Source organism: Plecotus auritus (assembly GCF_963455305.1).
Source record: "Plecotus auritus genome assembly, chromosome: 15".
Classification (NCBI taxonomy): Eukaryota; Metazoa; Chordata; class Mammalia; order Chiroptera; family Vespertilionidae; genus Plecotus; species Plecotus auritus.
This window is the reverse complement of record NC_137781.1, coordinates 2,313,790-2,338,782: the sequence shown is the minus strand read 5'-3', so window position 1 is coordinate 2,338,782 and position 24,993 is coordinate 2,313,790. Positions and strand designations below refer to the sequence as shown.

Sequence of the window (24,993 nt, the reverse complement as noted above, 5' to 3'; positions counted from 1 at the left end):
CAGAGCTCAGGGCAGAGCGGAAAGACGTCCAGTCATTGCACCCCCAGACGTGGATTAGAGACCCAGTCAGGGTTCTGAACAAAGACGCTGATGCATCTAGTCTACCAGATGTGGGAGGAACTGCCCCAGGTGGGGAGAGGGGCGTGATGGTCGCCCTGAGGAGACTGCCAGAGGCGGCGACTAGAGGAGGTGTGCGCCTAGAGGAGGTGTGCGCCCTCCGGGGGGGGGAGAGGACGTGGCCTGGACAACAGTGAGAGGAGGCTGTGCACTGGGATCAGAGGTGAAACCCCAGGTGAGGGTGAGGGAGAGGGAGAGGGAGAGGGCCCAGGTGAGGGAGAGGGCCCAGCTGAGGGAGAGGGAGAGGGAGAGGGCAACAGGTGAGGGAGAGGGCCCCAGGTGAGGGAGAGGGAGAGGGAGAGGGAGAGGGAGAGGGCCCAGGTGAGGGAGAGGGCCCAGGTGAGGGAGAGGGAGAGGGAGAGGGAGAGGGAGAGGGAGAGGGAGAGGGAGAGGGAGAGGGAGAGGGCCCCAGGTGAGGGAGAGGAACCCAGGTGAGGGAGAGGGCCCCAGGTGAGGGAGAGGGCCCAGGTGAGGGAGAGGGCCCCAGGTGAGGGAGAGGGCCCCAGGTGAGGGAGAGGGCCCAGGTGAGGGAGAGGGCCCAGGTGAGGGAGAGGCCCCAGGTGAGGGAGAGGGCCCAGGTGAGGGAGAGGGAGAGGGCCCAGGTGAGGGAGAGGGAGAGGGCCCAGGTGAGGGTGAGGGAGAGGGCCCCAGGTGAGGGAGAGGGCCCAGGTGAGGGTGAGGGAGAGGGCCCAGGTGAGGGTGAGGGAGAGGGCCCAGGTGAGGGAGAGGGCCCAGGTGAGGGAGAGGGCCAAGGTGATGGAGAGGGCCCAGGTGAGGGAGAGGGCCCAGGTGAGGGAGAGGGCCCAGGTGAGGGAGAGGGCCAAGGTGATGGAGAGGGCCCAGGTGAGGGAGAGGGCCCAGGTGAGGGAGAGGGCCCAGGTGAGGTAGAGGGAGAGGGCCCAGGTGAGGGAGAGGGCCCAGGTGAGGGAGAGGGCCAAGGTGATGGAGAGGGCCCAGGTGAGGGAGAGGGCCCAGGTGAGGGAGAGGGCCCAGGTGAGGATGAGGGAGAGGGCCCCAGGTGAGGGAGAGGGCCAAGGTGATGGAGAGGGCCCAGGTGAGGGAGAGGGCCCAGGTGAGGGAGAGGGCCCAGGTGAGGTAGAGGGAGAGGCCCCAGGTGAGGGAGAGGGCCCAGGTCAGGGAGAGGGAGAGGCCCCAGGTGAGGGAGAGGCCCCAGGTGAGGGAGAGGGCCCCAGGTGAGGGAGAGGGCCCCGGTGAGGGAGAGGGCTCGGCCAGGCCAGACCAGCTCCTGCCAAGGGTTCGGTCACTATCTCGCTTGAGGAGGAGGAGCAGAGCTGGTGTCCTCTCTGCCCGTCACCTGTCATGGTACCTGACGTGTGGCGTGCGCAGAAGCCGTGTGAACTGATGGGTCTCAGACGTGTCTGCGGGTGTGCGGCTGAGGGGAGGGCTGAGGAGGCACAGCTCTTCAGCAAAGGCACACCTCGGGTTTGTGGAGGGAAAACAGCCAGCAGAGACGAAGAGGTGGGACGTGTAAGCAGTTCTGACACAGGTGGGAAGGGCCGAGTACAGACGATCAGCTTAGAAAAGGAAGAACAATTCTCCCTGAGGGGGAGGAAGAGCAGGAACGTGAGGAACACTCTAGAGAAAGGCACACCACCTGGTGGGAGAGGCGTCATTATGGCCATTTTCCCGGATCTACACGGCGCCATCGACCGCCGCGTTAGCCACGTGCCGTGGATTCTGCCCACAAGCACAGCGAACCGGCCTCGCACAGGAATTCCAAGTTTTTACAATAACTTCAAAGTGTATCGTTTTAGGTCCAATTTACGGAGATTTTACGATTCACAGAACAAGGGCCCGGGAGGTGAAGAACATGGTCAGTGAGCGGCGGACCTGGGCCTGGACCCCGTCCATCTGACGCCACCACCAGGCGCCCAGCAACGGGGCTCCCCGTCCCGCCCCGATGCTCTGCTCCGGCACCCAGGGCACCCAGGAGCCGGCCTGAGGGAGGGAGACAGGCCGTTTCTGCCCGGGGCTGGGCTTCCTCTGCAGATGTGCCGCCAGGTCCGGTGTGAGTGAACCGAGACTAGGTGGGAGCTTGGGAACCCGGGACATGCTGTCCTCCGACAGGAGGGAGGACGGAAGGAAACCGACACAGGCGTGCATCACGGGTTAACCCCACGGAGACAGCGCAGAGGCCTGTCCACAGTCAGGGCGCGCCAGGAGTGCTGTCCGCACGGAGGCCTGCTCTCCTGGGACCTTCCGGGCTCGGCGCACGAACGCCACGCTGGCGATGACCAGGGGCCAACGGGAGGGATGGGGGAGCAGCCCAAGGAAGAGAACCGGAGAAAGGAGCCTCGGGAGCCATCCCCCCGGTCCACGGGAAGCCGTAAGCTGTGCGGGCCCGGGGCCAGGGGCCAGGTGGCCACACCGCAGGGACAGCGGGGCTGTGGGCCAGGCCCGTCCGCAGAGCAGTGCCGTGGGGGGATCTCAGCCAGAGGAGGCAGGCCATCCACGGCGGGCGGGCGGGGCTGTGCCGGTTTGGGACGGTGCCTTCGGGGACCGGACCAGGAGACCCCACTGCGATCCCTGCCGCCCCTAGGTGTCCCTGGACGATAACCAAGGTCTCCAGGCTTCTTACGGCTCCCGCACTCACACACCCGGGCCTCCGCGGTCTATGCTGCCGCTGACTCATTTATTAGGGCTCTGCCCCCCAGCGCTTTCTCCAATTTCAGGAGGCACAGTGGCCGAGGCGTGTTTACCCAAAGTCACAGAACCTCAGAACGTGGCTTTACTGAGAAACACGTCTCCGTAATCCTGAGGCAGAAGGGAAAGGCCACGTGGAGGCAGAAGCCGCCACAAGCCGCGGACTGCCGAGAGCCACCAGGGGAGGTGAGGGAGGGCCCCCTCGTCTCTAGAGGGCGTGTGGCCTGCTGTCACCCTGATCTTGCCCCTCTGGCCTCCAGAACTGCAAGACAATAAACATGGACTTTTTAAACTGCCCGGCTGGGGGTTCTTTGCTACAGAAGCCCCAGGGGACCTACACAGGCAATGAGGTCCTCCCCCCTCATCGGGCACGTCAGGAGCCCTCCTGCCAGAGTCCACCCCCACATGTAAGTGCCAAGGAAAAAATACCTGTTGAACAAGAGCATCCCCCAGATTTTAAACGGAGGGAGAAGCGTGATGGCCCCTGAGGCTGTTTGCCACGAGGGCTCAGGCATGGCTGGAGCTTGGCAAACTCATCAAGTGTCAGGAAGTGGCCTCGAGTCCGCTCACTCTCGACGTTGAGTCAGCCTTAGCACGATCAGCTACATCACGCTAACCAAGCTCACAGGAAATAAAAATCAGGCCACAAACGTGTGAGAAGGAGGGAAAGCTCCTCCTCCACCATCCCAAACGCCAGGGCGGGCCCAGAACTAGCAACGGTCAGTTCTAAGGGATGCCAGCAGGGAGCCAGCAAAGAGGAGGGGCTGTCCCTGCACCACCACAGCTGTCTCCAGCTCCTCAAGTTCAGGCCAGGCCATCTGAGCCAAACGGAATGTTTGTTTTAAGTCGTTACATTACCCCGTTAGGTTTTGGGGTAATTCGTTATCTGGGTCATTACATTATCCCGTTATGTTTTGGGATAATTTGTTATGCAGCAATAGTAACCATAACATGCCCACCAGTGTGGCTCAGTGGTTGAACGTCGACCCACGAACCAGGAGGTCACAGTTCGATTCCTGGTCCGGGTTGCACACTCGATCCCCAGCAGGGGAGGTGCAGGAGGCAGCCGACCCACGGTTCTCTCTCATCACTGATATTTCTCTCTCTCTTTCCCACTTCCTTCCTCTCTGAAGTCAATAAAAATATATTTGAAAAAAAATAGTGACCATAACATGCCAACGGAGAAATGTTAGCCTGACTGAGATATTAAAACGAGGAATGACAAAACAAAACGACACTTACACCCAGGATGGTGACAGTGTTTACACACAAAATTGGGGGCAGTGAGGGGGACAACCGTATGTGTCCCCGGCCACGGCCCCGGGCTTCCCGCCGAGTGCCATCCATTTCGGAGACCTCGTGTCCACCGGCCGTTCTCCGACATCTGCACAGGAGCCCTGGGGCCTCCAACGCGGACCCGGTTGAACACGAGGATGCTACCTGCCCGACCCAGGCGTCGTGCCACAGGTGAGCCGCTATTCCAGACACTGCCTGTGTCCACGACGTGACACCCGAGCACGCTGCGGCTTCCGACGCAGACCCAGCTAGAGCTGCCAGCTGATCCGTGATTCTCGCTCGTCATAATTAAGGGTTTCGGCTGCACCAGGCTTTCCCCCGCCAAACGCCATTCATCTACGCTTGACTTTTCCAGCAAACACGGCCGAGGTACAATGTGCACAGCCAGTGCGCCGGGAGTTATTCTGCCCTGTGGTCTGAGGCACGGCGTGGTCTGCAGCAGGAGTCATTCTGAGACCCCTGAACCGCAAAGCCCCGTCCCGCCACTGGACACGAAAGGACGTCAGGATCCAGGGGAGCCACGTGCCTTGTCCGGGGCAGGACACCTAGCCGGTGGAGCCGCTGGGGCTGGACCCCAGGAGTCCTGACGCCTTCGGGCGAGGCTTCCTGCCAGAGCTCGGGACGTGCGCTTTGAACAAGGAGGGTAACAGGAGGCAGCCTTGATGTTTTTCAGGACGTGTGGAATGGCACGGCTGCTCTCAGTCCCTAGGAATGCTCCTGCCTTTAGAAAGAACACAGACTGTCCGTCGGAGGTGGGGGATTGTTTGTTTGTTTGTTTAATCCTCACCCAAGGGTATTTTCCCACTGATTTTTAGAGAGAGTGGAAGAGAGAGAGAGAGAGACAGAGAGAAACATCGATGTGAGAGAAACACACGGATCCGTTGCCTCCTGCACGCACACTGACCAGGGTGTGGGCCGGGGAGGGGCCTGCAACCAAGGTACGTGCCCTTGACCAGAATCAAACCCGTGACCCTTCAGTTCGCAGGCTGATGCTCCATCCACTGAGCCGCACTGGCTGGGGCTGGAGGTGGGTTTTAAACCACAAGCCCACAGATGAACTTCCGAACAGCCACAAACTCCTGAGCAACGGAGCGCCTGCCGTTCCCACTTCACACCGGAAGCGCCTGCCGGTCATGTCGTAGAGCAGCCTCCGGGGCACAGCCGGCCCACCTCCAACCGTAGCCAACGAAGCCTTCTCCAGAAACACCATTTGGCAATAACACACGTGTTGTCAAGGCCACTGTGCAAGTATCTGGGCACTTAAGTACAGCTCCAGCAAAAACACCCCGAGGATGACCGCACCAGCCTGGCACGTGCTGTGGCATTCAGACTTGAGAACTTCGGGGGTAAGATGGTCTAGATTCTGTAACTCTTTTAACTGATGTCATCTTTAACTGATTAGACACTAAATTTTATTTTATTTTTTTTAATATATCTTATTGATATTTTACGGAGAGGAGGGGAGAGGGATAGAGAGTTAGAAACATCGATGAGAGAGAAACATCGATCAGCTGCCTCCTGCACACCCCCTACTGGGGATGTGCCTGCAACCAAGGTACGTGCCCTTGACCGGAATCGAACCCAGGACCCTTGAGTCCGCAGGCCGACGCTCTATCCACTGAGCCACACCGGTCAGGGCTAAATTTTAAACAAGTAGGCAGTCCCTCTTCGATCTTCATTCAACGTCAGTGTCCTCCATGCAAGGTGGGATAGCGGCTCAGGGCCAGGCCTGTGACAAGGTCTGAGGAGTTTAAACATTTGCCTGTACGTCCTCAGAGCTCACGTTACTTAGAGGAACGCCATGAGAACAAGGGGGAAAAGCTCCGAACACTATAAAACCCTCACAGCTTCACAGGTTGGTAGGCTTCCCAACTCCTTTCTAAAAGCATTGAATTACTCCCTGCGCTCCTGTTTTTAAAATGATTTCTACATATCCCTCCTCATTCCAAAGTTTATTCTGAGGTGGTTAGCTCTCCCACCCATATAAAGCTCACATGGGCTTTCGGACTGATCAATACCTAGGAAGCAATGAGGTTTGAAAGGGCCAAGAAAAGCAGTATTTGGCAGCGAAAAGGTATGAATTACATTCCTACTATGTGTAAAGTACAGTGTTAAATGCTGAGGAGGATGTTCTTAAAAGTGTAAATCACAGCTGGCGCCCTGAGATAATTTATTTATAATCTTCCTGAGCGAGACAGGCTCGGAGCCCGTGCGAGGATGTCTCATTACACGTCCTCCCTGGGTGTCTCCTGCAGGCACAGCCTCAGCACTCCCCCTCCCCTGGCCAGGAAGGGGGGCGGGGCAGGAAGGGGGGAAGGTGGTCCGAGGGGGGCTGCGTGGACAAAGGCTCAGGAGTGGGCACACACTGGGAAGCGCCAGGGAAGTAAGATCATGAGAGCGGAGGTCAGGGCTTCTAGCCTCGGACGGTGTCTGAGGAGGACGCTAACAGGTGACGCTTCCCGAGGGCTCACCCTCGAGTGGGCCCCGCAGTCCTCCCTGACAGGCCTGGGGCACAGCCCCTCTTATCTCCACGGCACTGACGAGGAAACTGAGGCACAGGGGGTGGTGAGCCACTCAGTCACACCATGAGCAAGGGCTCCAGTCAGGATTCGAACCCTGCAGAGCACCCGGCCATGATGGCTCAGGGCTGAGCGTCAACCGTGAACTAAGAGGTTATGGTTTGATTCCCTTCCTGGTCAGGGCACACGCCCGGGATGCTGACTCGATCCCCAGTGGCGGGGGGTGGGGAGTGCAGGAGACAGCTGATCCATGATTCTCTCTCATCAGTGATGTTTCTATCTCTCCCTTCCTTCTGAAATCAGTAAAATATATAAATATACATACATACATACACATATACATATACATATACATACACATATCTATACATACACTACACCAACACCACGGGGACAGCCCGCGCACAGCCTCTTCTGCAGACGCCTCCCCACAGCTCAGGGAGGACGCTAACAGAGACCAGACGCCTGGGGTGGGGCGGGGGGGGGAGGCTGCCACAGGGACATTTCAAGGAGCAGGAGTCAACAGGGTCAGGCTTGCTGAGCTATCAGCAGCGAAATCTGAGAAACAGCCATGGACGGGGTTAGGCAACCCAGGTGACCTTCAGGAGTTCCGTTTCAGCAGACGGGTGGGACCGGGGTTCCTTGTAGGACATCGAGGAGGCGGTGACAGCAGAGGGAGCCCGGGGCGGGAGCCCGGGGCGGAAACAGACCGTGCAAGGACAGAGAGAGACAGGAGAGACATTTCCAAGCCTCTCCTCTGAGGCGAGGCCCTAACGAATGGAACATTTCCATGTTGGAGAGATTACATGGTTCTCTCTTCCGTTTCGTGTTTAAGGGGAAATTAGCAAGGGTCCCGGAGCTAGTTTCTTAAAGCGCTGCACCTAACTCGGTAAGACACAAGACCTAACCACCTTAAGGGGAGCCACTGTGGAGGGCTGTCCCTTCACCTGACGCGGGGCACTGGCTGGACGGAACGGCAGTCCTGGAATGAGGGGGGGAGGCTGAGGGACAGGATGAGGGAACTTGCGTCGATCTGTGGTTCTGAGCCCCGAGAGCAGCCGAGAGTCCGTGTTATGACCTGAGACTGAAACGCAGAGAACAGCGGCCCCGTCGCAGCCGAGACTCCCAGACACCCGGGCTGCCAAGGGCCGACATGCAGATTTCAATTCTCTGTTCTAACGAGCTGGGGACACGCGCGCCCCAGCCCGTCCCAGCTACTGAGTGGTTTCTGTAACGAATCAAGAGAGTTTAGGGAGGCTGTGTTTTTTGAATGGGGACTCTCTCCTGCTGGGTGATGTGGGTTGTCGGGAGCAGCATTAACGCTGCAGGGAGAGAGGAGGGGCAGAAGGAGGCCTCCCTGTGGCTGAGCAGCAGTTTGGGGGAGACTTCGCCCCAGAACCGTTCCTCCCCCCAGCATCCAGGTCAGGAATCTCAAAGTGCCGCACGAGCCCACAGATGCCGTCGTGTGCCGCGGCTCACGGACCACGGCAAACGGCAGCTGCCCCGGGACCGGGGCCCAGGGCTGCTTGGGCCAAAAGGGCCTCAGGCTGGGATGCTCGGGCACCGATCCCACACCCGGGCTCACACAGGGAAGACACCCACGGCGTTTCCTCCCTGAAGCACGCCGCGGTTCACCGGCCTGGGTGCGTGTCCACGCGCTCCTTTTCCTTCCCGGTGACTCGGGCCACGGGGAAAACGGGTGGGATCTTTGAAGTCTTCAAGACGTCCTGCTCTCCGAGAGCGGGGGACCCACAGGTCTCCTCTCCACCGCAGGCCACCGCCCCACAAACCCTGCCAGGGCTGCCACCAAGGAGGAAGAACGACACGGGTGAAAACCAAGTCTTTCACTGAAGCTGCCTGTGAACCTCCTCTGTGATTCAAGACTGTTGGTACTGAGAGAAAAAAAAATACCACCTTAAAGAATCCTAAATTAAGGAGGAGAAAAAACTTGACAACTAAATGGCTGACGAGGTCAGGCAAGGAAAGACAACGGTGGCCGTTCCCGATGTCTTTCTCGGCAAGGAGCTAAAACGTGCGTTACAGCAAGGCACCGCAGAGTATGGTGGTCGTACGGCCGGGAAAATGTTTAGTTTCTCCCCCTACCACCACAAAAAAACAAAAAACACTTGGTGAGGGGAACGAAAAAGTAATGCTTACGCATCTATAGCTTCCCTATGGCTTTTCCCGTTTAAATATGTTTCAAGAAAAAAAGAATGACGTAGTTCAGAAACATTTTACGTCCCTCGAATTGACCACTGCACCAGAAAGGGCGCTCAGCTCTGCATTTAATAAAATTCTGCTTGAATGGGAGAGAGTAGGCTAGTCTACTCTTGGGTGCTATACACACACACACACACACACTAATAAAAGGGTAAGATGCTAATCAGACCGGGAGACCTTCCTGACGTCCTTCTGGACAAAGCCATGGTGGCGGACCTGAGGCAGAGGCGGTTAGGGGCGATCAGACCAGGAGGGGAGGCCAGTTGGGGGCAAGCAGGCTGGCAGGCAGAGTGGTTAGGGACGATCAGGCAGGCAGGCAGGTGAGCGGTTAGGAGCCGGCAGTCCTGGATTGCCAGAGGGATGTCTGACTGCCCGTTTAGGGGTCCCAGATTGGAGAGAGTACAGGCCGGGCTGAAGGACACACCCCCACTCCCCCCGCCCCCCCATGCATGAATTTCGTGCACTGTGCCACTAGTGTGTGTGTGTGTTTGTGTATTGATTTCAGAGAGGAAGGGAAGAGAGAAAGATAGAAGCATCAATGACGAGAGAGAATCATGGATTGGCTGCCTCCTGCACACCCCACATTGGGGATGGAGCCTGCAACCAGGGCACGTGCCCTTGACCAGAACTGAACCCAGAACCTTCCGTCTGCAGGCCGACGCTCTACCCACTGAGCCACACCAGGTAGGGCCGTGGGCGCTTTCTAATGATGAGATTTCCGACCGGAAGACAGCGATGCCCCCAGGGAAAGCCCCACTTCCTCCCCACACATCAAGCAGCACCTCTCTTGGCGTCTGCTTCTTCCCAGCGACATCAGGACTCCGCTCGGGTTATTCTGATCACAGACTGGAAATCCCTAGGGCAGAAAGACTCCAGCATTCCCATACGCACTGGGGACCATGCTCTTCCGAAACCAGGAGGCAAAGCCAGCCATACGGACCGCCTTCCTGTCAACGGAACAGTGTGAGGAAAAGGGACGTCAGGATGGCCTAAAGCCAGTCCTACCGCCCACGTTAGGAAACAGAGCTACGGAATTTACGAGTCTCACATCCCCTACCTCACAGCATTCACCAGTTCATCACCGAAAGCTGTAACTTCCATGGAAAGTAATTTTCAAATACACGACCCGTACCCCTTTCTCACCGCCATCTCCAATATGGGAGTTGCGTAGGTGGCCCCACTGGTTAAAGCTGCCATTGCCATAGCTACAGCCATCTCTGCGTCTACGAGAACTACGAGGAAAGTGCAGCAAAATCCAACGCCTGGCCTTGGCTGGCGTGGCGCCGGGGTTAAGCGTTGACCTATGAACCAGGAGGTCACAGTTCAATTCCCAGTCAGGGCACATGCCCAAGTTGTGGTTTAATCCCTGGGCGGCGGGGGGCATGCAGGAGGCAGATGATAAATGATTATTTTTTTCATCACTGATGTGTCTGTCTCCCTCTCCCTTCCCTCTGAAATCTATAAAATATATTTTTAAAAAAGCCAATACCTGCATTATAATAATGCATTTGTAAAAAAAAAAAAAAAAAAAAAAAAGATGAACTATCCATCCATAGTTGAATGCACACATTCCAAGACTGTCGAATGAATAAGTGCTGTGCTGTAAGTATAGGGAGACCAGATGAGGGTCCATAGGAAGTTTGAGTTCCTGAGACGGCAACGTTGGTCCTGTGATGGCCAGTGGGACCAGAGGATGGTGTGCAGGCCGAGATCAAAAGGCCGGAGTAGGATTCGATAATGAAGAACACGAGTGAATGGCTCTGCCTGGTGCGTGTTCAATTTACAGATTTAAACCTGAAGGGGTAGCACTTTTGTTTTTCAACTTTTTGTTTTTAATACTCACCCAGGGATATTTTTCCATTCATTTTCTTAAAAACATATTTCAAAAATATATATTTTTTTATTGACCTCAGAGAGGAAGAGAGAGAGAGAAACATCCATGATGAGAGAGATTCCTGGATCGGCTGCCTCCTGCACGCCCCACACTGGGGATCGAGCCCACCACCCGGGCATGTGCCCTGACCGGGACTCAAACCCTGACCTCCTGGTTCATAGGTCAATGCTCAACCACTGAGCCATGCCGGGCGGGCTTTCCATTCATTTTTATTTTTTTTTTTAATATATTTTATTGATATTTTACAGAGAAGAAGGGAGAGGGACAGAGAGCTAGAAACATCGATGACAGAGAAACATCGATCAGCTGCCTCCTGCACACCCCCCACTGGGGATGTGCCCGCAACCAAGGTGCATGCCCTTGACTGGAATGGAACCCGGGGCCCTTCAGTCCACAGGCCGACGCTCTATCCACTGAACCACACCGGTCAGGGCTCCATTCATTTTTAGAGAGTGGAGGGAAGGGGAGAGACTCAGAGAGAAACATCAATGTGGGAGAGACACATGGGTTGGTTGCCTTCCACACACCTCCCCACCCCGCACCGACCAGGACCCAGGATGGCGCCTGCAACGGAAGCCCATGCCCCAATCGCACCCGGGACCCTTCAGTCGCAGGCCAACGCTCTATCAGCTGAGCCAAACCTGCTAAGGCCCTTTTTTCAACTTAAACTGCTTGTTTGGGAGAGTCAAACGGAAGCATTCTGGACCCCATTTTTTTTAATGTATTTTTTATTGATGTCAGAGAGGAAGGGAGAGGGAGAGAGAGATGGAAACATCAACGATGAGAGCGAATCACGGATCGGCTGCCTCGTGCACGCCCCCACTGGGGATCGAGCCCGCGACCACTGCATATGCCCTTGACCCGGGACCCTTCAGTCCGCAGGTCGACACTCTATCCACTGAGCCAAACTGGCTAGGGCACATTTTTTTTTTATAGGCTGAGTGCCGCCTCAAAAAATTCCACACGGACCCACTGTACAACAACAGTTTCTCTTCGCGGGAAGCCAGAGGTCGGTGTGGAATCTACGGAATGGAAAATCCGAGGCGGTGTGCTCATGCATAAGCTCGACCTCAATGAGGGTGTGGATGGAGCAGCAGCACCGGGGCTAAGGGGTTAAAGGCGTCGCCCGAGGCCCCCACCCCACACCCCCAGCCTCCCGATGCACCTGAGTCTGCACCCTCCCCCTGTCCCTGACCGTGACCTTGGGCAAGTTCCCTAACCTTTCTACGTCTCAGCTCCCTCCTGGAGATCACAGGCAGGCCTCGGGGATGACATGAGAGCGTGCAGACGGCACGCACACGCATCTAAGGAAATGTGGCGCAGAGGGACCTGAGAGCGCTGTGCTGAGTGACGTAAGCCCGTCAGAGAAAGACACGCATCCCATGATCACACTCCTACGTGGAATCTAAGTAACAAAACATACGGGTGAACGGAGCGGATCCAGAGACATGGAACCTCAGAGGGAAGGCGGGGAACCCTGTGTGCATATATGCATGCCCACGGCACAGACCATAGGGGGTGACGGCGGGGAACCCTGTGTGCATCTATGCATGCCCACGGCCTTGTGTGCATATATGCATGCCCACGGGCACAGACCATAGGGGGTGACGGCGGGAGACCTTGTGTGCATACATGCATGCCCACGGCACAGGCCATAGGGGGTGACGGCGGGGAACCCTGTGTGCATATATGCATGCCCACGGGCACAGACCATAGGGGCTGACGGCGGGAGACCTTGTGTGCATATATGCATGCCCACGGCACAGGCCATAGGGGGTGACGGCGGGGAACCCTGTGTGCATATATGCATGCCCACGGGCACAGACCATAGGGGGTGACGGCGGGAGACCTTGTGTGCATACATGCATGCCCACGGCACAGGCCATAGGGGGTGACGGCGGGAGACCTTGTGTGCATATATGCATGCCCACGGCACAGGCCATAGGGGGTGACGGCGGGGAACCCTGTGTGCATATATGCATGCCCACGGGCACACACAATAGGGGGGTGACGGCGGGAGACCTTGTGTGCATACATGCATGCCCACGGCACAGGCCATAGGGGGTGACGGCGGGGAACCCTGTGTGCATATATGCATGCCCACGGGCACAGACCATAGGGGGTGACGGCGGGAGACCTTGTGTGCATATATGCATGCCCACGGGCACAGACCATAGGGGGTGACGGCGGGAAACCCTGTGTGCATATATGCATGCCCACGGGCACAGACCATAGGGGGTGACGGCGGGAGACCTTGTGTGCATATATGCATGCCCACGGCACAGGCCATAGGGGGTGACGGCGGGGAACCCTGTGTGCATATATGCATGCCCACGGGCACACACAATAGGGGGGTGACGGCGGGAGACCTTGTGTGCATATATGCATGCCCACGGGCATAGGGGGTGACGGTGGGAGACCTAGTGTGCATATATGCATGCCCACGGGCACACACAATAGGGGGGTGACGGCGGGAGACCTTGTGTGCATATATGCATGCCCATGGGCATAGGGGGTGACGGTGGGAGACCTAGTGTGCATATATGCATGCCCACGGGCACAGACCATAGGGGGTGACGGCGGGAGACCTTGTGTGCATATATGCATGCCCACGGGCACAGACCATAGGGGGTGACGGCGGGAGACCTTGTGTGCATATATGCATGCCCACGGGCACAGACCATAGGGGGTGATGGTGGGGAACCCTGTGTGCATATATGCATGCCCACGGCACAGGCCATAGGGGGGTGGCGGCCTGGGGGGGGCAGAGGATTAATGGGAGGGGGGAAAGGGAAAGAGGTAATATTTCAACAATAAAGAATTATAAAAAAAGAAAAAAAAATTTAAAAAGGGAAAACTAAATGTGTCCTTGACCCAGTGGTTGAGCGTGACCTATGACCCGGAGGTCAGGGCACAGGCTCGGGTTGCGGGTTCGATGCCCAGTGCGGGGGGCGTGCAGGAGGCAGCCGGTCCATGATCCTCTCACCATGGATGCTTCTCTCTCCCCCTCCCTCTTCTCTGAAATTAACTTTTTTTAAAAGGAAAAAGAAATGTATCCTTGGGGGGGAAAAATGAAATAAAATAAAATAAAATAAAATAGGAAGGTGTCCCCTCGGGATGCGCCGCGGCGGCGCCGGGACTGTGTTTCCGGGGCCCTGGCCGCCCTGGTCCCGGGGCCGCAGCCCTGCACCCCGGTGGCCACGTCCCAGCTGCGCTCCAGCTTTGCCGCCGCCGCCAGAGTATTTGGGGGGAAACAATGACAAACCCCGCGTCTCGGAGGAAGGAGGAGCGGGGGACACGGGCACCTCCACCCGAGGGCAAACCCCGTCCACCCGCCACGGCGCCGCGCGGAACCCGCGGGCTCCGGGGAGACGGAAGCACAGCCGAGCGCCGCTGCCCCGGCGACAGCGGCCGGACGGGGGCGGCTCCCGGGGGCTCCCGGGGTCTGGCTGCCAACAGGTGGCGACACCGCACCGAGCCGAGCGGCCGCGCCGGGGACGCCGCTCCAGGCCCCGCAGCCGGTCCCCCGGCCTCGGGCTGCGGCGACACGCGAGGTGCCCGGGAGGCGGGGACGCGCCAGGCACCGCGGCCGGACCGACCCGGCGGCTGCAGAGACGGACGGGGACGCGGGGCGACCGGCGGGTCCCCGCTGCCTCCAGGCCGGGCGGCGCACGCACCGGCCCCGGGGTGAAGGTCAGCGGTCAGCCCGGCCCCCGGTTCCCTGGTCTCCCGGCCCCAAACCCCGGCCCCAAACCCCGGCCCCGCGTGAGGAGGCGGCCCGGCCCCCGGGCCCCGCGTGAGGAGGCGGCCCGGCCCCCCGGCCCCGCGTGAGGAGGTGGCCCGGCCCCCCGGTCCCCAACCCCCGGCCCCGCGTGAGGAGGCCTGCCGACCCGCCAGCTGCGGGGACACGTACCTGCCGGGCTCCGCGTCGCGCGCCTCTGCAGCGGCGGCCGCCACCGCTCGCGCGCCGGGCTCTCCTCACGCCTCGCGCCGCCCGCGCTCGGGGGCCCGCGCCTGCGCCGTGGCGCCTGCGCGCTGGCCGCGCGGCCTCCGCACGCCCCCCCCTTACGCCCCCCCACACGCGCACGCAGGCACCCACCCCACCCCCGGCCTCGGCGCCCCCCGCGCACGCGCACGCCCCCCGCCGCCCCCCCCGCGCACGCGCACGCCCCCACCTCCCGTCGCACGGCCGAGGCGCCGTCCGGAGCCTCGCGCGGACTCCCGGAGCGCCGGCTGCAGGCGCGGGTGAGGGGGCGCGGGGCGGGGCGGGGCGGGGCGGGGCGGGGCCGCGTGCGGACGCGGGAGGGTCGTGAGCTGCAGTCCGAGGGGCAGGAGAGCCGGGCGGCAACAGGTGCGAGGCCCTCGGGGACCCTGTGGCTCCCACGCGGCGTCCCGAGGCCCGAGGCGCACGCGCCCCCCGTGGCCTGGATGCAGGGTACCTGTCAGTCCCTGGCGGGGGCGAGGGGGAAACGCTGTCTCCGCGCTTCCCCTCCGGGCCGCCCACCCGCCAGGAGCCTGTGTAGACATTGTGTCTACTGATTGCCCCCCAGCCCCGCCCCGCCACCTCGATGCAGCGTGGGTGCCGCTGCGTGATGCGCAGGAGGGGGGTCCCCGCGGCGAGGGGTGGGGGCGGGGACTCTGCGCACCTGTGCACAGATGCCCCGAGTCCGCAGGTGGCAGGTGCCGCCGAGGCAGCCTCGGATTCGTGGCAACTTTTTTTTATTATTATTTTATTGATTTCAGAGAGGAAGGGGGAGGGGGGGAGAGAGAGAAACATCCATGGTGAGAGAGAATCATGGATCGGCTGCCTCCAGCACCGTCCCCACTGGGCATGGAGCCCGCCACCCGGGCGTGTGCCCTTGGCCGGAATGGAACCCGGGACCCTTCAGTCCATAGGCGAAGGCTCTATCCACTGAGCCACACCGGCCAGGGCTGGTGGCAGCTTTTGGTGATGTGCAGTCTCCTTTAAGTCACCCTAAAATCATGGCCACCATCCTCTGGGCTCCTGGCGTTTTTCGTTGAAAAGATTGGGAACCCTCCTTTCTGGAACCCCGAGTTCAGGGGGCCTTGGGCTCCGGGACAGCGACCCTGTCCCGTTCTCACGCCTCCTCGAAAGCAGGGTTTTGATTGTTGGGGTGGGGGGGGCGCTGTTGTTTTATTCGGGGGTCTGTTTGTTTATCTGTTTGGTTGGATGGTTCATTGGGCCTCCCAGGAATATCTGCCTTCCTGGCCTCCTTCAGCTTTTCCAGGTAAAAGAAACGGTGGAGGCCCTGGCCGGTGTGGCTCAGTGGATAGAGCGTCGGCCTGTGGACTGAAGGGTCCCGGGTTCGATTCCGGTCAAGGGCATGTACCTTGGTTGCGGGCACATCCCCAGTGGGGGGTGTGCAGGAGGCAGCTGATGGATGTTTCTCTCTCATCGATGTTTCTAACTCTCTATCCCTCTCCCTCCTTCTGAAAAAATCAATAAAATATATATATATTTTTTAAAAACTGTGGAGTAGGAAGCTTTCAAAACTGAGACTTGGGTCACACCTTCCATAGACACAGGAATACCTGTCTGCACCTCCCATTGTGGGCCATCTAACTGTGCGGAGCTGAGAAATAAGCCCCCCCTTCCTCCCCACATTTCAATGTTTCGTACCCAAATCTAATGGTGCAATTTCAGAGGGGGATTAAAAACCCCTTGGTGGAGCTGAAACCGCTTTGGCTCAGTGGATAGTGCGATGGCCTGTGGACTGAAGGGTCCCGGGTTCGATTCCGGTCAAGGGCACGTACCTTGGTTGCGGGCACATCCCCAGTAGGAGGTGTGCAGGGGGCAGCTGATCGATGTTTCTCTCTCATCGATGTTTCTAGCTCTCTGTCTCTCTCCCTTCCTCTCTGTAAAAAATCAATAAAATATATTTTAAAAAATTATTATAAAAATATATAAAAATAAAATAAAAAATAAAAAACCTTGGTGGTGATATCTGTAGAAGCTACCTGGGTTGCCAGAGGGATTTCCTTCTAGATTTCTACAAGAAACGTGGACCAGCCAGGCTGGCGTGGCTCAGTGGTTGAGCGTCGACCTATGAACCAGGAGGTCAGGGTTTGAGTCCTGGTCAGGGCACATGCCCGAGTTGGAGGCTCGATCCCCAGTGAGGGGCATGCAGCAGGCAGCCGATCCATGGTTCTCTCTCATCATGGATGTTTCTCTCTCTCTCTCTCTCCCTCTCCCTTCCTCTCTGAAATCAGTAAAAATATATTTTTAAAAAAAAAAAAAAAAAAAGAAAGAAATGTGGACCGGAAAAAGTGGCGGTGGGCCAAGTCAACGGGGGAAGACAGATGGTACTGAGGAAGGAGGTATAGTTTTCTGACAGGTGGTGGCAACATTTCAACCACACTTGAAAAAATATGGTTTAAAAAAAAAATAGCTTTGGCATCACTTGCCCAAATTGTCCACCTAGCAGAACACTGGCAATTGGATCAAAACCGTTGAAAAGCACCCAGCCACCATGCTGGTTAAAAGAGTGGGACAAGCCCTGGCCGGTGTGGCTCAGTGGATAGAGCGTCGGCCTGCGGAGGGAAGGGTCCCAGGTTTGATTCCGGTCAAGGGCACATGCCTGGGTTGCAGGCTCCGTCCAGTGTGCAGGAGGCAGCCGATCCATGATTCCCTCCCATCGTTGATGTTTCTGCCCCTCTCTTCCTCTCTGAAATCAATATATATATACATATATATATATATATATATATATATTTTTTTTTTTTTTTTTTTTTTAAAGAGTGGGAGACACATTTTGAAAGTTGCGGACAGAGAATTTGGAACGCCGCTTCTGTTTCCCTGGAATCTTTGTCGTCTAATACAATATTTTTATTCAGGTGCAATGCTACCTACTGTAAGGGAACTTTTTATTAATTTCTTTATTGATTAAAGTGTTACGTATGTGTCCTTATCCCCCCATGACCCCCTCAGCCCCCCACGCCTGCCCTCACCCCCCTGGTGTCTGTGTCCGTTAAGCTCATAGGCATGCATACAAGTCCTTTGGTTGATCTCTCCCCCTGACCCCCACCCTCCCCTGCCTCTCCCAGGTTTGAGCATCTGATGGATGCTTCTCTGTCTCTGGATCTGTGTTTGTTCATCAGGGAACTTTTTTCTATGATCGCTGTCTATAAGAACCCTAAGACTGGAAAGTATATGCTAACATCCTTAACATGTGCCTTTCAAGTGCTTTTTTTTTTTTTTTTTTTTTTTTTGGTAATCTGAGTTTGTAAAAAAAAAAAAATGTAGGTGCAACCATTTTATGTGGTCATGAGAAATCAAAAATATCCCAAACGTGTATACTTTGTCAGCTCTGTGCTGCCCCCTGGTGGCGTCCCTCTTCACCGCAAGTATCCAAACTGAAATCTTCCCCTCTTGGATCGGTTCCCGGCATGGAAAACCTAAATCAGACAAGATGCCATTCTGCGTCCCCCAAACTTGTCCTGCTCTTCTTTCAAACACCCTGAAGTCTAGCCCCCCGGGAGAGTTTTAACCCTCGAGGCCGATCAGTTGCAGGGGTGGGAACCTCATTTCTGCCCAGGGCCATTTGGGTATTTATAACAAAATCATCAGCTTGAAAATTAGCCTGCTCTATTTGGTCAAACATTTCATTAACGCACCCCTAATGCCTTGGCAGGGCCAGACCGAATGATTTCTCGGGTCTCACTCGGCCCGCGGGCCGGCGTTTCCCACCCCTGGGGACACTTGTTTAAAATCCGATTCTGGCCCTCGCCGCTTTGGCTCAGTGGATAGAGCAGCAGCCTGCAGACTGAAGGGTCCTGGGTTCGATTCTGGTCAAGGGCACATGTCCAGGTTGTGGGCTCCATTCCCAGGGTGGGGCGTGCAGGAGGCAGCTCATCTCTCTCATCATGGATGTTTCTAACTCCTCTCTCTCTCTCTCTCTCTCTCTCTCTCTGAAATCAATCTATGTTTATAAAAGCCCAGCGACCAGAATGGCGGAATGACCAGAATGAAAGGTGGCTATGACATGCACCGTGACAGCCAACCAGCCTGATCTGGGCCCCAATCGGCCCCTCCTCCCCAGCTGACCCCACCCCCAATCGGCCTCCAACACCTTGACTGGGGGAGGGGCTGGCTGGCCAACCTCCCATGGCCCCTCCCCCCTACTGGCCTGGTCTAATGGGCCCCCATCGGGGCGGGCCAGCCAGACCCCACCCGTGTACAAATTCGTGCACCAGGCCTCTAGTAAAAATAGAGGGTTTTTTTTTTCCCCAGAGAGAGATTTAAGATTACATTACATTGCTTACCAGGGGTTCTCAAACTACAGCCCGCGGGCCGAGGACATTGATCTGGCCCGCCAGGTGCCGCTGCCTGTCCTGCTTAGCAGCCGACGCGTCCCGGGCCCGCAGTGTGCATAGGAATTTGTTCATAGTTTTTTTTTTTAAACTATAGTCCGGCCCTCCAACCGTCTGAGGGACAGTGAACTGGCCCCCTGTTTAAAAAGTTTGAGGACCCCTGGCTTAGGCAATGATTTGTGTTTAGTGCATTTGTGTTCTTTAATGTTGATCTTTCATTTTTATATGTTTTTTATTGATACCTGAAAAGCATTTTTTTAAATACTCTCTCTAATCAAAGAATTTTTGTCACTAGCATATATGTCTTAGTTTCATCATTTCAAAGGATCTTTTTTAAAAAAGCAAATTATGAGTATGCATACTTGCAATAAAAAAAAGTTTAAAAAAGAAATAAAATACAATCAGATTCTGGAGTCTCACCTCAAACCCGTTAAAGTCGTATCTACAGGAGAATGGCTTATCGACAGCACGGAGAAATACTGGACCCCTAAGGAGACCAGGGTGCCGCCGAGTAGACTGTGGGTGACTGAATAGGGGCGTTTCATGGGCGAGCCCACGGCAGTAGGCGTTTTAAAGGCATTAACCGTGGGTCGAAGCCCCGTGTGTTATTCTTCCGGCTCCGATGTGTCTGCAATTAGCAGGCTACCCCACACCAAAATGCCTTTTGAGGTAAGTCAGGATTTTCTTTCAGTCTGAGAAACAACAGCTGTCTTCTCTCAAGAGGAAGCAGAATCGCCGAACCAGAGAATGCGTGCACACACACACACACAGCTACAGGACGATGATGACGGGAGGGCCGACTGGAGATGGCGTGGCTCCCGGGAATGTCCGAGAAAGTGCCCGAGTTCTTTGCGACCCTGAGCACCTGGGCGGTGCCCCTGGCTGGTGCCTGCCTCCTGGGCACACCTCAGTCTTTGCCCCAGCCTCGCCCACACTGCCCTCCGCAGCCCATGGTCAGATTTCCCACCTGTCAGAAAAGGCAAGGCGAATTCAAAGACTGGAGACGCAGCTTACCCAACAGCATTTGCTTGTATGAATGTACGTTTTCCTTGAGGTAAGCCCTTGTGTGTTGGGAAAAGATACTCATACAATGAACCAGTAATTTTTCTCTCTCTCCCTCTCCCTCCCTTCCTCCCTCCCTCTCTCTTCTCCTCTCCCCGCTCCCTCCCTCTCTCTTCTCTCCTCCCTCCCTCCCACCCTCTCTCTCCTTGCTTGTCAGTATAAGAAAGAGGGATTACCCTAGCTGGTTTGGCTCAGTGGATAGAGTGTTGGCCTGCGGACTGAAGGGTCCTAGGTTCGATTCCGGTCAAGGGCACAGGCCTGGGTTGTGGGCTTGACCCCAGTGGGGGGCGTGCAGGAGGCAGCTGATCCATGATTCTCTCTCATCATTGATGTTTCTCTCTCTCTCCCTCTCCCTTCCTCTCTGAAATCAATAAAAATATATTTAGAAAAAAATATATTAAAAAAAAAGAAAGAAAGAGGGGTTGTCTTTGGGAGAGGACCTTGTAATCATAATGTAACTATAGATCCATTATCTCTTCAAATACGTTTACTTTCTTTGTTTCTGTTAGAGCTGGTAACTTCGCCCATACGCATGTCTCGTTAGCTACTTTGCCAGAAAGTAAACTTTAAAGTGCGTTTCTAAAAGAGAAATACAAACCGTTCAAATGCTGCGAAAGATTTTTTTTCTCTGGTATGTTTTTGGTCATTTTTCAGTAAGCTAATGGGAAGCTGTTGATTCTGTTTAAAAATCAGATTAGAAATAGGCTTTATGAAAAAGTTAAAAGTCAACTCAGGTCATTCAAATTCATTTTCTGACATCCTATATAATAAAAGGCTAATATGCAAATCGACCGGTCGCTATGATGCGCACTGACCACCAGGGGGCAGACGCTCGATGCAGGAACTGCCCCCTGGTGGTCAGTGTGCTTCCACAGGGGGGGTGCCGCTCAGCCAGAAGCCGGGCTCGCAGCTGGCGAGCGCAGGGGCGGTGGCGGGAGCCTCTCCCGCCTCCGCGGCAGGTGGACATTCTCCGAGGGGTCCCAGATCCCGGACTGCGAGAGGGCACAGGCCAGGCTGAGGGGAACCCCCCCCCCGCCAGTGCACGAATGTCATGCACCGGGCCTCTAGTATTTTCATATATAATGTCATATGTATACTATTACAATAACAGTGTTTATTAACAGTGAAACTTTAGAGGGGTTTGTTTTTTTCCCAGAGAGAGATTTAAGATTACATTATATTGCTTAGGCAGTGATTTGTGTTGAGTGCATTTGTGTTGTTTAATGTTGATCTTTCATTTTTATGTGTTGATTTTTTATTGATACCTGAAAAGTATTTTTTAAATACTCTCTCTAATCAAAGAACTTTTGTTACTAGCATACATGCCTTAGTTTCATCATTTAAAAGAATCTTGCTGTTAGAAATCTTGACATTTTATAATGGCCTCAAAAGAAAATAATTTTTCTTTTTTTTTATTTTTTTTTATTTTTTTTTAAATATATTTTATTGATATTTCACAGAGAGGAAGGGAGAGGGATAGAGAGCTAGAAACATCGTTGAGAGAGAAACATCGATCAGCTGCCTCCTGCACACCTCCCACTGGGGACGTGCCTGCAACCAAGGTACATGCCCCTGACCGGAATCGAACCCGGGACCTTTCAGTCCGCAGGCCGACGCTCTATCCGCTGAGCCAAACCGGTTTCGGCGAAAATAATTTTTCCTAAATTATTAATTTTAGGTGCTGTTTTTCAACCCTAAACTTTTGACCAAGAATGAAACTATTTAAAAGTTAAGATGCCAACAGGTAATTTCTTGTAAGCTTATATTTTTGTCAGTGTGTGTCACATAGTAATAGAAAAAAATATATAATTTTATATTGATACAGCTATATTTCCCCCCTCTATAATTTTTCCAAATATCAGAAACATTTTGATATTAAAAGACCTTCCTTTATAAATGAAATTATTTTATATACATTTTTTATTGCTTTTTTACAAACTAACACATTCTAGCGTTACTCTATAACTGGTATAAGTAAATGAAATCAGAATAAACATTGATTCAGAAATAGTAATTCAGGCTATTGAAAACATACCAACTTGTTGGGACAGGACTGATTATAACCCAGTTAAAAACGAGGAAGTTGCACTGGCTGATGTGGCTCAGTGGCTTGAGGTCACCGGTTTGATTCCCAGTCAGGACACATGCCCGGGTTGTGGGCTCAATCCCCAGTGGGGCGCGTGCAGGAGGCAGCCGCTCCATGATGCTCTCCCATCGATGTTTCTCTCTCTCCATCTTTCTCTCTCTCTCAAATGAATAAAAACATATTTTTAAAAATATCTAATTTTGGAAATCAGAATTCATTTCCATTGTCTACATCTTCTTTCCAATGAAATTTCAGGCTTTAATATATTTGAGACCTAAAAGAAAAGAATCTGAACACACCCTCAGGACAGAGGGAGAAACTCTTAGCCATGCCACAGAACCCGCCCTAAATGAGAAAGGCCACGGTTTATTTTAAAATCCTAATCGCCTCGTCTTCACCCAACATAGAGATTTTCCTGTATTATAGCGTATAAATCTATTGTAATCACTGGACACATTCTCAGGATAGATCTACACTAATAAAAGGGTAATATGCTAACTAGACCGGGCCAACCAGCCATCTTCCAGACGTCCGACTTCCTTCCGGACAAAGCTATGGTGGTGGGGGCTGAGGCAGAGGCGGTTAGGGGTGATCAGGCTGGCAGGGGAGGGCAGTTGGGGGCCATCAGGCCGGCAGGGGAGGGCAGTTGGGGGAGTTCAGGCCGGCAGGGGAGGGCAGTTGGGGGCGATCAGGCCGGGAGGGGAGCGGTTAGGCGGCAATCAGGCCAGCAAGCAGGCAAGCATTTCGGAGCCAGCGGTCCCGGATTGCAAGAGGGATGTCCGACTGCCGGTTTAGGTCCCATCACAGGGATGGGGCCTAAACCGGCAGTCGGACATCCCCTGAGGGGTCCCGGATTGGAGAGGGTGCAGGCCGGGCTGAGGGACGCCCCCCCCCCGTGCACAAATTTTGTGCACCAGGCCTCTAGTTAATTAAAAGTCCCTACTTACCAAATAAGGACCACGATGAAGTTCTTCATTTTGAGGAACAATCCTGATGTTTAGAATTGCTGCTTCAGTCGAAGCGTCCACGCCTTTCCTTTGTCTCGTTCGAAGAGCATTCACTTGCCTCTCGGCACTTCACTTCCGTGTGCGTTTCAGATCACGAAGACCCCTGTGACCCCCCGCACACGTCCTTTGCCTGAATGGGGGGCTGTGCTATGTGAGACCGGCTCTGCCAGGCCCCTTCTGTAGGTGAGGGAGAAGGGCCTGGGTGGGGGAGGGGCGGTAGGAGGGAGGAGGAGGGCAGGTTTATTATTTTTTATCATCGATGAACTTCTTTAAGGAGTGACACTGAACAAAAAGCATAAGATGGAAAAGTACGAGAAACATTCTTCATACTTACAGGGTGTTCCCCCTCCTCCCCCGCCAAAAAAAAAATTGTATCCACACTTGGAATAATTATTCATTCCAGTGGGTTAAATCTGAAAAGAAAGAAACATCCACTGGGCCGTCAGCTGTTAGTGTGTGTACGTTTTTTGGGGGGACACCCTGTAGCTCAAACCAGTGGTGAATCCCAGTCCCCAAGTGTTTATTGTGGACGTTGGTAGTGGCAGTTCAGTCAGAGTTTTTAATCCGTGTTTGTGGACTCTGTTTTAGGGAGGACAATCGACTGGCCAAACAGCGAGAGAATTCACTAACGCAGAAAAGCCTAACGTAAGATACGCTGCTTTGAGCCCTAACCGGTTTGGCTCAGTGGATAGAGCGTCGGCCTGCGGACTCAAGGATCCCGGGTTCGATTCCAGTCAAGGGCATGGACCTTGGTTGCGGGCACATCCCCAGTGGGAGGTGTGCAGGAAGCAGCGGATCGATGTTTCTCTCTCATCAATGTTTCTAACTCTCTATCCCTCTCCCTTCCTCTCTGTAAAAAAACAATGAAAGATATTTTTAAAAAAAGATATGCTGCTTTGCGTTTAGACGACATAAATACATGATCACTGTGATGCTACCAACACTTACATTTGATATGTTGAAAGGATCCCAGCCAGCGTGGCTCAGTGGTTGAGCGTCAAACTATGAACCAGGAGGTCAGGGTTCGATTCCCGGGTTGCGGGCTTGATCCCCCGTTGGGGGGGCGTGCAGGAGGCAGCCGATCCATCATTCTCTCTCATCATGGATGTCTCTATCTCTCTCCCTCTCCCTTCCTCTCTGAAATCAGTAAAAAAAATATTTTTTAAAAAAGGAAAATGAATAAGTTTTTCTCATGGTGGCAGCAATATTTGGTTGGCACATAAAAATGAGTTAAAAATTCTAGAAAAGGAAGGTAGGGAGTAGAGCTACCAACCACTAAGCTATACCATAAAGCAACAATATTTTTTTAATATATTTTATTGATTGTTTACAGAGAGGGAGGGAGAGGAATAGAGAGTTAGAAACATCGATGAGAGAGAAACATCCATCAGCTGCCTCCTGCACGCCCCCTACTGGGGATGTGCCCGCAACCAAGGTACATGCCCTTGACCGGAATCGAACCCGGGACCCTTCCGTCTGCAGGCCAGCGCGCTATCCACTGAGCCACACCGGCCAGGGCCATAAAGCAACAATATTGAAGCAGGTGATACAAACCCAGAATTCGACGTAGACTATTGAACAAGAAGAGAGAGAAATGCTGCTACTCAAATTCAACCTGTTAAAGGAGGCGCTGTTCACCAGTAGGAAAGGGAAGGATTATGTAATAAATGGGATGGGAGTAACTACATAGCAGTAGGAAGAAGACATACATTTAGGCCTGCATCAATACCAGACCTAACAAACTAAATTTCAGATGAATTTACGTGTGGATATTTACATCATTGCAAACCTGGAACA

General features: G+C 54.6%; 1 protein-coding gene and 1 long non-coding RNA gene across 3 annotated transcripts in view; one reads left to right on the top strand and one right to left on the bottom strand.

Moving 5' to 3' along the window:
- TMEM266 (transmembrane protein 266) overlaps nucleotides 1-14,750 on the bottom strand; it is a 49,668-nt gene extending 34,918 nt beyond the window's left edge. For both annotated transcript variants that reach the window (XM_080651765.1, XM_080651767.1), the window contains exon 1: nucleotides 14,624-14,750. The gene's annotated coding sequence lies outside the window, so the exon portion shown is untranslated. The remainder of the gene's footprint in view (nucleotides 1-14,623) is intronic.
- A 140-nt stretch (nucleotides 14,751-14,890) lies between these two features.
- On the top strand, nucleotides 14,891-24,436 carry LOC308239198. Its single transcript, XR_013959714.1, has 4 exons — nucleotides 14,891-14,955; nucleotides 18,666-20,095; nucleotides 23,287-23,379; nucleotides 23,785-24,436. It is a non-coding gene; the product is annotated as an uncharacterized lncRNA (long non-coding RNA).
- Nucleotides 24,437-24,993: the final 557 nt, after the last annotated feature.